This window comes from Rhinopithecus roxellana, unplaced genomic scaffold (genome assembly GCF_007565055.1).
Source record: "Rhinopithecus roxellana isolate Shanxi Qingling unplaced genomic scaffold, ASM756505v1 contig332, whole genome shotgun sequence".
NCBI lineage: Eukaryota > Metazoa > Chordata > Mammalia > Primates > Cercopithecidae > Rhinopithecus > Rhinopithecus roxellana.
Window position 1 is genome coordinate 27903 of NW_022142472.1, and position 15819 is coordinate 43721.

The following is a 15819-nucleotide window of genomic DNA, read 5'->3' on the forward strand; positions in this document are numbered from 1 at the left end:
TATATCTATGTTTTATACCTATATCAATTATATCCATTATATCTATATTTTATACCTATATATATATTATATCTATATTTTATACCTATATCTATTATATCTATATTTTATACCTGTATCTATTATATCTATTATGTCTATGTTTTATACCTATATCTATTATATCTATTATGTCTATATTTTATACCTATTTCTATTACATCTATTTTGTCTGTATTTTATAGCTATATCTATCGTATCTATTATGTCTATATTTTATACCTATATATATCATATCTATTATGTCTATATTTCATAACTATATCTATTATGTCTATTATGTATATATTTTAAACCTATATCTATCTATGTCTATTATGTGTATATTTTATACGTATATCAATTATATCCATTTTGTCCATATTTTGTACCTATATCTATTATATCTATTATGTCTATATTTTATACGTATATCTATTATATCTATTATGTCTATATTTTATACTTATAACTATTATATCTGTTATGTGTACATTTTATACCTATATCGATTATATCTATTATGTCTATATTTTATACCTATATCTATTACATCTATTATGTCTATATTTTATACCTATATCTATTATATCTATTATGACTAAATTTTATACCTATATCTATTATGAGTATATTTTACACCTATAATTATTATATCTATTATGTCTATATTTTATACCTATATCTATTATATCTATTATATCTATATTTTATATCTATATCTACATTATTATACCTATATCTATTACATCTATTTTATCTATATTTTATACCTGTATGTATTATATCTATTATGTCTATATTTTAGACCTATATATGTTATATCTATTATGTCTATATTGTATACTTATGTTTATTATATTTATTAGGGGTATATTTTATACCTATATCTATTACATCTATTGTGTTTATATCTATTATGTCTGTATTTTATAACTCTATCTTTTATAACTATTAAGTCTATATTTTATCCCTCTACCTATTTTATCTATTATGTCTATATTTCATGCCTCCATGATATCTATTATGTCTATATTTTATTACTCTATTATCACTATAACGTCTATACTTCATATCTCTATTATATCTATGATGTCTATATTTTTTACCTCTATTATACCGATAATGTCTATATTTTATTTCAATATCTACTATATCTATTATGTCTATATTTTATACCTCTATCTATTATATCTATTATATCTATTATGTCTATATTTTATACCTCTATCTATTGTATCTATTATGTCTATAATTTTTACATCTGTTATATCTATTATGTCTATATTTCATACCTCTATCTAGTATATCTATTTGTTTTTTATTTTATACCCTTATCTATTATATCTAATATGTGCATAATTTATACATATATCTATTATATATATTCTCTCGATATTTTATACCTATGTCTATTATATCTATTGTGTCTATATTTTAATCCTATATCTATTATATCTGTAGTATCTATATTTTATACCTATATCTATTATATCTATTATGTGTATATTTGGTACCTCAATCTATTATATCTTTTATGTCTATATTTCATAACTATATCTATTATGTCTATTATGTCTACATTTTATAACTATATCTATTATATCTATTATGTATACATTTTATAACTCTATTATATCTATTATGTCTATAATTTATACCTCCATCAATTATATCTATTATCTCTATATTTTATACCTCTATCTATTATATCTATGATGTCTATATTTTATACCTCTATCGATTATATCTATTTTGTTTATATTTTATATCTCTTTGATATCTATTATATCTATATTTTGTACCTGTATCTATTATGTCTATTATGTCTACATTGTATACCTCTATCTATTATATCTATTAGGTCTATATTATATACCTATATCGATTATATCTATTATGTCTATATTTTATACCATTATCTATTATACCTCTGATGTCTATATTTTATACCTATATCTATTATATCTATTATGTCTATATTTTATCCCTATATCTATTATGTCTATATTTTATGCCGATATCTATTTTATCTATTATGTCTATATTTTATTTCTTTATCTGTTATATCCGTTATGTCTATATTTTATACCTATATCTCTTATATACAGTATATGTATATTTTATACCTATTTCTATTATATCTATATTTATACCTCTATCTATTTTATCTATTACATCTATATTTTATACTGATATCTATTATATCTATTATATCCATATTTGACATCTATATCGATTATGTCTATATTTTATACCTATATCAAACGTATCTATTATGTCTATATTTTGCACCTATGTCTATCATATCTATTATGTCTATATTTTATACCTGTATCTATTATATCTATTGGGTCTGTATTTTACAACTTTATCTATTATATCTAATATGTCTATATTTTATACCTCTATCTATTATATCTATTATGTCTATATTTTACACCTCTATCTATTATATCTATTATGTCTATATTTCATACCTCTATCTATTATGTCTATTATGTCTATATTTTATAACTATATTTATTATATCTATTATGATTATATTTTATACATATATCTGTTATGTCTATATTTTACCTATATCTACCATATATATTATGTGTATATTTCATACCTATATCTATTATATCTATTATATCTATATTTTATACCCATATCTATTATATCTATTATGTCTATATTTTATACCTATATCTATTTTATCTATAATGTATATATTTTATACCTACATCTATTATATCTATTACGTCTATATTTTTTACCTATAACTATTATGTCTCTATTTTATACCTATATCTATTATATCTATATTTTATACCTATATCTATTATATCTATTATGTCTTCATTTTATACCTATATCTATTATATCTATTATGTCTATATTTTATACCTATATCTATTAAATCAAATATGTCTGTATTTTATACCTATATCTATTGTATCTATTATTTCTATATTTTATACCTATATCTATTATAACTATTATGTCTATATTTTATAACTATATCTCTTATATCTATTATGTCTATATTTTATACCTATATCTATTACGTCTATATTTTATGACTATATCTATTATATCTATTATGTCTCTATTTTACACCTATATCTATTATGTCTCTATTTTATACCTATGTCTATTATTTCTATATTTTATACCTATATCTATTATATCTATTATGTCCACATTTTATACCTATATCTATTATATCTATTATGTCTATATTTATACCTATATCTATTATATCTCTTATGTCTAAATATTGTACCTATATCTATTATGTCTATATTTTATACCTATATCTATTATAACTATTATGTCTATATTTTATAACTATATCTGTTATAGCTGTTATGTCTATATTTTATACCTATATCTATTATATCTATTTTGTCTATATTTTATACCTATATCTTTCATATCTATTATGTCTATATTTTATACCTATATATATCATATCTATTTTGTCTATTATTTTATACCTATATCTATTAAATCTATTTTGTCTATTTTATATGTATATCTATTATGTCTATATTTTATACCTATATCTATTATATCTATTATGTCTATATTTTATACCTATAATTATTATATCTAATATGTCTATATTTTATACCTATATCTATTATGTCTATATTTTATATCTATATCTATTGTATCTATCTATATTTTATACCTATATCTATTGTATCTATTATGTCTATATCTTTTTTTTTTATTAACAGGCTTAATTCACTTTATTTTTCTTGTATAAAAAGCCTATGTTGTAGCCACAGCTGGAGCCTGGGTCCGCTGCACGGAGACTCTGGTGTGGGTCTTCACAAGGTGGTCAGTGAATTCCTGATAGGTAGACTTGGTAAACACAGTCTCCTTCCACAGGTCAGGGGTCAGGTAGCTGTAGGTCTTAGAGATGGCATCAAAGGTGGCCTTGGCGAAGCTGCCCAGGGTGGCAGTGCAGCCCCGGGCTGAGGTGTAGCAGTCATCAATACCAGCCATCATGAGCAGCTTCTTGGGCACAGGCGCTGAGACGATGCCAGTGCCCCTGGGTGCAGGGATGAGGCGCACCAGCACAGAGCCACAGCGGCCTGTCACCTTGCAAGGGACGGTGTGGGGTTTGCCGATCTTGTTCCCCCAGTAGCCTCTGCGCACCGGGACAATGGAGAGTTTGGCCAGGATGATGGCCCCACGGATGGCGGTGGCCACCTCCTTGGAGCACTTAACACCCAGGCCGACGTGGCCATTGTAGTCCCCGATAGCAACAAACACCTTGAACCTGGTGCGCTGACCAGCACGGGTCTGCTTCTGCACCGGCATAATCTTCAAAACCTCATCTTTGAGAGAGGCCCCCAAGAAAAAGTCAATGATCTCAGATTCCTTAATGGGGAGAGAGAAGAGGTAGATCTCCTCCAGGGACTTGATCTTCATGTCCTTGACCAAGCGGCCCAGCATGGTGACGGGCATCCACTCCTTATCCTCGGCCTTGCCTCCGCGAGCTCCTCGGCCTCGGCCCCGACCCCGTCCACGGCCGCGAACCCGGCCCCGTATGCCACTGCCGAAACCTCCACGGAAGACACCGCGGTTCCCCATCCCAGGGCCACCAGGGCCTCCGGACCACCCCGCTGCAACGGCGTCATCCGCCATTTGGTGTTTTCTCGGAGAAGAAGCAAATGTCTATATCTTATACACATATCTATTATATCTATTATGTCTATATTTCATACCTATACCTATTATATCTATTATGTGTATATTTTATATCTATATCTATTATATCTATTATGTCTATATTTTATACCTATATTGATGATATCTATTATGTCTATATTTTATACCTATATCTTTTATATCCATTTTGTCTATATTTTATACCTATTTCAATTATGTCTATATTTTATTCCTATATCTATAATATCTATTATGTCTATATTTTATACCTATATCTATTATATCTATTATGTCTATATTTTATACCTATATCTATTATGTCGATTATGTCTATATTTTATAACTATTTCTATTATGTCGATTATGTCTATATTTTATAACTATTTCTATTATATCTATTATGTATATATTTTATACCTATATCCACGATGTGTATAGATTATACCTATATCTATTGTATCTATTATGTCTATATTTTATAACTATATCTATTATATCTATTATGTCTATATTTTATACCTATATCTATTATATCTACTGTCTGTATTTTACAACTATATATATTATATCTGTTACATCTATATTTTATACCATCTCTATTATATCTATTAGGTTTATATTTTATACCTATATCTATTATATCTATGTCTATATTTTATACCTATATCAATTATGTCTATGTTTTATACCGATATCTATTATATCTATATTTTATACCTATATCGATTACATCTATTATGTCTATATTTTACACCTATATCTATTATATCTATTATGTCTATATTTTATACCTATATCTATTATATCAATTGTGTCTGTATTTTATACCTATATCTATTAAATCTATTATGTCTATATTTAATAACTTTATCTATTATGTCCATATTTAATACCTATATCTATTATGCCTATATTTTATACATCTATCTATTATATCTATTATGTCTATATTTTATACCTATATCTATTATATACATTATGTCTATATTTTACACCTATAACTATTATATCTATTACGTCTATATTTTATACCCATCTCCATTATATCTATTATGTTTATATTTTCTACCTATATCTATTATATCTATGTCTATATTTTCTACCTATATCTATTTTGTCTATATTTTATACCTCTATCCATTATATCTATTGTGTCTATATTTTATACCTATATCTATTATGTCTATATTTTATAACTATATCTATTATATCTATTACGTCTGTGTTGTATACCTATATCTATTATATCTATTATGTCTATATTTGATACCTATATCTATTATATCTATTATGTCTATATTTTATACCTATATCTATTATATCTATTATATCTATATTTTATACCTATATCTATTATAACTATATTTTATACCGATATCTACTTTATCTATATTTTATACCTTTATCTATTATATCTATTATATGTATATTTTATAATTATATCTATTATATCAATATTTTATACCTATATCTATTATATCTATTATATCTATATTTTATACCTATATCTGTTATATCTATATTTTATACGTATATCTACTATATCTATTATATCGATATTTTATACCTATATATATTATATCTGTATTTTATACCTATATCTATTATATCTATTATGTCTATATTTTATACCTATGTCTATTACATCTATTTTGTCTATATTTTATACCTATATCTATAATATCTATTATGTCTTTATTTCATACCTATATCTATTATATCTATTATGTCTATATTTTATACCTATATCTATTATGTCTATATTTTATACCTATATCTATTATATCTATTATGTGTAAATATTATACCTATATCTATTATGTCTATATTTTATACATATATCTATTCTGTCTATATTTTATAACTATATCTATCTATTATGTCTATATTTTATACCTATATGTACTATATCTATATTTTATACCTATATCTATTATATCTATTATGTCTATATTTTATAACTGTATCTATTCTGTGTATATTTTATAACTATATCTATTATATCTATTATGTCTATATTTTATACCTATATCTATTATATCTCTTATGTCTATATTTTTTAGCTATATTTATTATATCTATTAGGTCTATATTTTATAACTTTAACTATTATATCTATTATGTCTATATTTTATACCTACATCTATTATATCTATTATGTCTATATTTTATACCTATATCTATTATATCTATTATATCTATTTTTTAATACATATATAGATTATATCTTTATTTTATACCTATATCAATAACTATTGTGTCTATATTTCATAGCTATATGTTATATCTATGTTTTATACCTATATTTATTATATCCATTATATCTATATTTTATACCTATGTCTATATCTATTATATCTATTCTTTATATCTATATCTTTTATACCTATTTTATCTATATTTTATACCTATATCTATTATATCTATTGTGTCTATATTTTATACCTATATGTATTATATCTATTTATCTATATTTTATACCTATATCTATTTATCCATTATGTCTATATTTTATACCTAAATCAATTATGTCTATATTTTATACCCATATCTATTATATCTATTATGTCTATGTTTTATAACTATATCTGTTATATCTATTACATCTATATTTTATACCTATATCTATTATGTCTAAATATTGTACCTATATCTATTATGTCTATATTTTATACCTATATCTATTATATCTATTATGTCTATATTTTATATCTATATCTGTTATAGCTATTATGTCTATATTTTATACCTATATCTATTATATCTATATTTTTTACCTATATCTGTTATAACCATATTTTATACCATATACATTATATCTATGTTTTTTACCTACATCAATTATATCTATTTATATTTTTTATAATTATATATATTGTATCTATATTTTATACCTATATCTATTATATCTATTGTCTATATTTTATACCTGTATCTATTATATCTATTTTTTATACGTACATCTATTATATCTATTATATCTATATTTTATACTTATATCTATTATATATATATTATATTCCTGTATCTATTATATCTATTATATTTATTATGTCCATATTTTATACCTATATCTATTATGTCTATATTTTATACCTGTATCTATTATATCTATTATGTCGATATTTTATACCTACATCTATTATATCAATTATATCTATTTTTTATACCTATCTGTATTATATCTATTATATCTATATTTTATAACTATGTCTATTATATCTATTATAACTATATTTTATAACTATATCTATTATATCTATATTTTATACCTATAGCTATTATATCTATTATATCTATATTGTATACCAATATCTCTAGGATATCCATATTTTATACCTATGTCTATTATATATATAATATACGTATTTTATACCTATATCTATTATATCTATTATATCTATATTTTATACCTATATCTATTATACCTATTATGTCTATATTTTATACCTATATCTATTGTGTCTATACTTTATACCTATATCTATTATATTATGTCAGTATTTTATACATATATCTATTGTATCTATTATATCTATATTTTATACTTATATCTATTATATCTATTATGTCTATATTTTATACCCATAACTATTATGTCAATATTTTATACCTATATCTATTATATCTATTATATCTATATTTTATACCTATATCTATTATATCTATTATGTCTATATTTTATACCCATACCTATTTACTATATTTTATACCTATTTCTATTATATGCATTATGTCTATATATTATACCTATATCAATTATGTCTATATTTTATACCAGTATCTACTGTATCTATTATGTCTATATTTTATACCTTTATCTATTATATCTATTATGTCTATATTTTATACCTATACCTATTATGTCTATATTTTATGCCTATATCTATTATATGCATTATGTCTATATTTTATACCAATATCAATTATGTCTATATTTTATACCTATATCTATTATATCGATATTTCACACCTATATCTATTAAATCTATTATGTCTATATTTTATGCCTATATTAATTGTGTCTATATTTTAAACCTATATCTATTATATCAACTATGTGTATATTTTATAGGTATATGTATTATATCTATTATGTCTTTATTTTATACGTATATCTATTATACCTATTATGTCTATATTTTATACCTATATCTATCTCTTATATTTATATTTTATAACTATTTCTATTATATCTATATTGTATGCCTGTATCTATTATATCTATATTTTATAACTATCTCTATTATGTCTACATTTTATACCTATATCTGTTATGTCTATTATATCTCTATTTTATACCTATATCTATTATATCTGTATTTAATACCTTTATCTATTATATATATTATGTCTGTATTTTACTCCTATATCTATCATGTCTATATTTTATGCCAATATCTATTATACCTATGATCTCTATATCTATTTTATCTGTTATGTCTATATTTTATACCTATATCTATTTTATCTATTATGTCTATATTTTATCCCTCTATTATATCTATTATGTCTGTATTTCATACCTATATCTATTATATCTATTATGTCTATATTTTATCCCTCTATTATATCTATTGTCTATATTGTATACCTCTGTGAATTATATCTATTATGTCTCTATTTTATGCCTCTGTTATATGTATTATGGCTATATTTTATAACTATATCTATTATATCTATTATGTCTATATTTTATACCTATATCTATTATGTCTATTATGTCTATATTTTATACCTATATATATCTATTATGTCTATATTTTATACCTACATTTATTATATCTATTATGTCTGTATTTTATACCTATATCTATTATGTCTATATTTAATATCTGTATCTATTATATCTATTATGTCTATATTTAATACCTATATCTATTATGTCTATATTTTATACCTATATCTATTATGTCTATATTTTATATCTATATCTATTATATCTATTATGTCTATATTTTCAACCTATATCTACTATATCTATTATGTCTATATTTTATACCTATATTTGTTATATCTATTATGTCTATATTTTATACCTATATCTATTGTATATATTATGTCTATATTTTATACCTATATCTATTATGTCTATATTTTATACCTATATCTATTATATCTCTTATGTCTATATTTTAAACCTATATCTACTATATTTATTATGTCTATATTTTATACCTATATTTGTTATATCTATTATGTCTATGTTGTATACCTATATTTATTGTATATATTATGTCTATATTTTATACCTATATCTATTATATGTATTATGTCTATACTTTATACCTATATCTATTATGTCTATATTTTATACCTGTATCGATTATATTTATTATGTCTATATTTTATACCTATATCTATTATATCTCTCATGTTTATATTTTATACCTATATTATATCTATTATGTTTATATTTTATCCCCGTATCCATTATGTCTATTTTTTATACCTATATCTATTATATATATTATGTCTATACTTTATACGTATATTATATCTATGTCTATTTTATAACTGTACCAATTATATCTGTTACGTCTATATTTTACACCTATATTTATTATATCTATTATGTCTATATATTATACCTGTATGTATTTTATCTATTATGTCTATATCTTATACCTATATTTTTATATCTATTATGTCCATATTTTATACCTATATCTATTTTATCTATGTTTATATTTTAAACGTATAATTATTATATCTAATATGTCTATATTTTATACCTATATCTAATATATCTATATTTTATACCTGTATCTATTATATGTATTACATCTATACTTCATACCTATATTATTCTATCTGTATTTTATGCCAATAACTATTATATCGATTATATCTATTATATATATATTTTATACATATGTCTGTATCTATTATGTCTATATTTTATACCTATATCTATTGTATCTATGTCTATATTTTATATCTATTATGTCTGTATTTTATATCTATATCTATTATATATATTGTGTGTATATTTTATACCTATATCTATTATGTTTATATTTTATAACTATACCTATTATATCTATCATATTTTATACCTATATGTATTATGTCTATATTTTGTACCTATATCTATATTTTTTATGTCTATATTTTAGACCTATATTTACTGTATCTATTATGTCTATATTTTATACCTCTATCTGTTATATCTATTATGTCTATATTGTATACTTATATCTATTGTATCTATTATGTCTATATTTCATACCTGTATCTATTATTTCTATATTTTATAGTTATATCTATTGTCTATATTTTATACATGTATCTATTATATCTTTTATGTCTATATTATAGACCTATATCTATTATATCTATTATGTCTATATTTTATATCTTTATCTATTATATCTATTATTTCTATATTTTAAACCTATATCTATTATATCTATTATGTCTTTATTTTATACTTTCATCTATTATATCTATGATGTCTATATTTCATTCCTATATCTATTATGTCTGTATTTTATACCTATATCTATTATATCTATTTTGACTATATTTTATAAATTTATCATGTCTATATTTTATACCTCTATTATATCTCTTACATCTATTATGTCTATATTTTATACTTCTATTATATCTATTATGCTATATTTTTACCTCTGTTATATCTATTACATTATGTCTATTTTTATATCTCTATTATATCTATTTTGTCTATATTTTATACCACTATTATATCTGTCTGTAATTTACACCTCTATTATATCTATTATGTCTTTATTTTATACCAATATCTAGTGTATCTATTATGTCTATATCTATCTATTATGTCTATATTTTATACCTACATCTATTATGTCTATTATGTGTATATTTAATACCTACATCTATTAATCTATTACTTCGATATCTTATACCTTATCTTATATGTCGATATTTTATACCGATATCAATTATGTCTATATGTCTACATGATTATGTCTATTATGTCAATATTTTATACTTTATCTATTATATCCATTATAATCTGTCTATATTTTATGCCTCTATCTACTGTGTCTATATTTTATACCTATATCTATTATATCTATTATGTCTGTATTTCATACCTCTATTATATCTGTCTATATTTTATTCCTATATCTATTATGTCTATATTTTGTAACTATATCTTTTATGTCTGTATTTTATAACTATATTATATCTGTCTACATTTTATGCCAATATCTATATATTTTATAGCTATATCAATTATGTCTATATTTTATAACTATCTTATATCTCTTATGTCTGTATTTTATAACTGTCTATTTTTTATGCCTCTATTATTTCTATTATGTCTGTATTTTTTACCTCTATATCTGTCTGTATTTTATACCTCTATTATATCTATTATGTCCATATTTTATATCTCTATATATCTATTTATATATCTTTTGTCTATATTAACCTGTATGTATTGTATTATAACCTGTACTATTATATCTATATTGATACCTGTATATCTAATTGTATCTATATTTTTATCCCTCTCTATTATATTTGTACTATATTTTTATACCTATATTATATTTTATATCTATGTCTATTGTACCTATTATATCTGTGTTTTGTTCCTATATTTGATACCTGTATTATTGTACATTTTATACGTATTATATCTATTATGTCTATATTTTATACTGTATCTATTAGTCTCATCATCTATCTTCCCCCCGCCTGGTCTTGAATGCTGGCCTCAGCGATCCTTCCACCTCCGGCCTACAAAGCGCTGGGATGACAGGCGTGACCATGGTGCTCAGTCTCTGATTTTGAGTCATTTGTGCCCATCTGTCTTTTTCTTGGGCAGTCTGGTGAAAGACTTGTCAACTTTATTATTTTTCACAAAACCCACTTTTGTTCTGTTGAACTATCTCGTTGTTTTCTTTTCCATTCTCTGTATTTTTTACTCCCATTTTCCACTCTCACGTTTATTATTTTCTTCCTTTTATTCACTTGGATTTAGTTCATTTTCTAGTTTCTCTCAAGGTGGAAGGTTAGGTTTTTGATTTGATTTTTTCTTTGAATGTAGACATTTACGTGATAATTTTCCCTTTCAGCACTTGCCTTAGCTGCATCTTGGAGTTTTTTGATATGCTCTGTTTTTTTTTTTTTTTTTTTTTTTTTTTTTAAGTTTTTTCTCTATTGCCCAGGCTGGGGTGTCAGTGGTGTGCAATCTTGGCTCACTGTAACTCTACCCAGGTTCACCCATTCTCATTCCTCACCTCCCCGAGTAGCCTGGAATTAACAGATGTCACCACCACACCCGCTAATTTTTGTATTTTTTATAGAGACGAGGTTTTCACCATGTTTCTCAGGCGGATCTCAAACTCCTGGACTCAAGTGTCCTCCCGCCTCGGCCTCCCCAAGTGCTGGGATGACACGGCGGGAGCCACCGCGCTGGCCCGGCTGTGCATTTGTTTGCCTTCTTCTCAAGTAGTTTTCAGTTTCCCTGATGATCTCTTCTTTGACTCACTGGTTGTTTAGGAGTGTGTAATTTCCACATATTTTTTAATTTCCCACGTTTTCTCTCCACTGTTGACTTCCAGTTTTCGTGCCACTACACGCTGAAGAACACCTCTGCTTTGGTCTCAGTCCTTCTCCATTCACTGAGGCTGGTTTTGTGACCAGCACATGGTCTGTCATGGGGAATGTCCCCATGGGGTGCTCGAGGGACTGTGCTGTTGGGTGCGTGTGCCCATGTCCCATTTTGCATACCTGGTTTGGCGGTGTTAATCTTCGGAATGTTTTCTGACACTAAAAATCAGAAGCTTTCCACTGGTCCCAGCACCCTGACTTTGGGAGAGGCCAGTGGCCTGTGGGTTTGGAGCCTGGTTACAGGAAGAAGCACTTGTGGGAACACCATGGGCTGGTTTTGAACCCCATTCCCCAACATGATGCCATGTGGTGCAGATATGACGCTTGGGCTTTGGCTCTCCCGGGTGTTCCATCTGGGACAGGGGCTACTTGTGCCCCGGCCTCATCAGCTCCGCTGAAGGCGGGCCCTGGTCCTGGCCAGAGGGGGCTTTGTGAAGCAGAAATAGATGCCTGTGTGCTGGGGCCGAGCCCGGCCAGACCCTCGGCCCGGAGTTTGTAAAGAAGGCCGTGCCTCTACCATAAGCATGTCACCAAGCTGTGCCATGTCACGGTGTGCTCGGCGTCTGCCTTGCACAGTCCATGGCCTGTACTGACTCAGGCTGCCCGCCTATGGGTCCAGGTTCACAGGGTGTGAAAGCACCCACAGCGTCAGGAGGCGCTCCCGAGCCCAGCCAGCCTCGCTTCGATGCTGGGAGCCTGACGTCTTCCATTTTGTCTTCTGCCCAGGCCAGCTCGGGCCGTCAGCCGGCTGTGCTACTTTCTACAAAGCGTCGTCATGCCCACGAGGCCCAGTGGTCATCTACCATGGCAGCTCCACTCTCCCTGGCCCTCAAGTGGCCGACAAGTGCTGGAGGGGGCGGCTTTCTGGAGACCATCAGTTCACTCTACCTGTCTCTGGGCACTGAGCGGTCAGGGCTGCTTTTGCAGTGGTGGGGCTGTGGAGGGTGGCAAGGGGGCTGAGGGTCAGAGGCTGGACACAGGGAAGCTGGCCAAGGCTGCTGCTGGCTTGTGAGTCCCAGCTGAGCCTGCGCTTGTTGGGGTCAAAGATCATCTCAACCCCAAGCAAGCAGTTACGTACCTCTGGATTTTCCTCCTACTATGGTGTCTTTTGTCATCTGACCTCTGCCTGCCCCGAATCTCTCTTCTTACTCCTGCCTTCATCTGTCCCATTAAATGTTGACCACAGCAGCCACCTGTGGCTTCTCTCCCACAGAAGGCCGAGCCAATTGTTGGCACCCTGCTTCCCTGGGCAGGGTTTCAAGGTCTCACTCCCATATGTGGCCCACTCCGCTTCCCCTAGCATCTACCTGGTGGGGTAACCTTGGCCATGGCCACCCCCCACACAGGGCCTGGTGCCATTGCTGCAGTCACAGCCCCTCGACGATGTCGGACTTTACTGAGAGAGCAGGAAGAGCCAGATCCATGGGGTTCCGGGAGACTGGCTCCAGTCTTGGGCTCAGGTTCACAGAAGGAAAATGGCCAGTGTGCTGGAGCCATGTTTCCCCAAGTGTGTCCCTAGATGAGCAGAGCAAATCCATGTTCACCGAGGAGATGTGGCAAGTGGGATTCTAGGAGAGGCCTGCCCCAGGCCTGTGGAGCCGGAAGCTGTGGGGGCCAGGGCCACGCCATCTATATAGACAGGCCTCCGAGTGACTGTGATGCCTGCACACCTTGGGAACCAGCGGCCTAGATAGCCTCTGAACACTAACCTGCTCCTGGTGCGTCTGGATAAACCCAGGGCCATGTCTGGGGAGGCAGGGGAGATGGACTAGCACCACTCCTCCTTGCCACAGGGCAGCAGAATGCTTGATTTCCCTCAAAGGATGTCCTTCATCTTTCCATGCCGTGTGTGTTTCACCCTGGCCCTCCCAGCCAGCCTGGGAAGGGCAGAACACTGCACCACAAGAGGGCCATTGGGGCCCAGTACACAGTAGGTGTGCATCTGTGTGGGAATGCATTGAATGCAGGCTCCACGGCACTAGCCCTGAAAGGAGGACATCGGAGACAGCCTAGGTGGATTTGTGCATCTGTGGGGGCGTTGGGGGGACCTGGAGCTCAGGCACGCAGTGACTCCCCAATGGGTAAGGGGCTCTAATCATGACTACCCAGGAAGAGTTGGATGTCACATCTGTGGGTTGCATGGAGCCGGGGGCCCGAAGCACCTGACTGCATGGCTTTTGGACTCCACTGGTTAAAACCAGTGAGCAAAGGCAGTGGCTGTGTGTCAGGCACAGAGCTGGGCCATCCAAGCCCGACTTGCCAAAGCCCACCACTATACAGGGGCCAGGCCTTATTAGTTCTGCTTTTGCAGATGGGAAAGTGAGTCTGGGAACCTGGAAGAGACTGGCCAGAGCTGTCCAGGTGACCGCAGGTGGCTGGAGGCAAGCCAGGGGTGCTGCCTGGGGTCGCATACCTGCTCCTGAGGGCCTGTGCCCTCCTCTGCCCCAGGAGCCACGTCCTCACACCTGCCCCTTTGGCCTACACCCCAGGGGACTGGGCTAACGAGCGCGTGGC

General features: G+C 28.9%; 1 pseudogene; it reads right to left on the minus strand.

The window, feature by feature from the left end:
• Nucleotides 1-3786: 3786 nt before the first annotated feature.
• Nucleotides 3787-4668, minus strand: LOC115895857 (annotated as a pseudogene).
• Between the last annotated feature and the right edge of the window lie 11151 nt (nucleotides 4669-15819).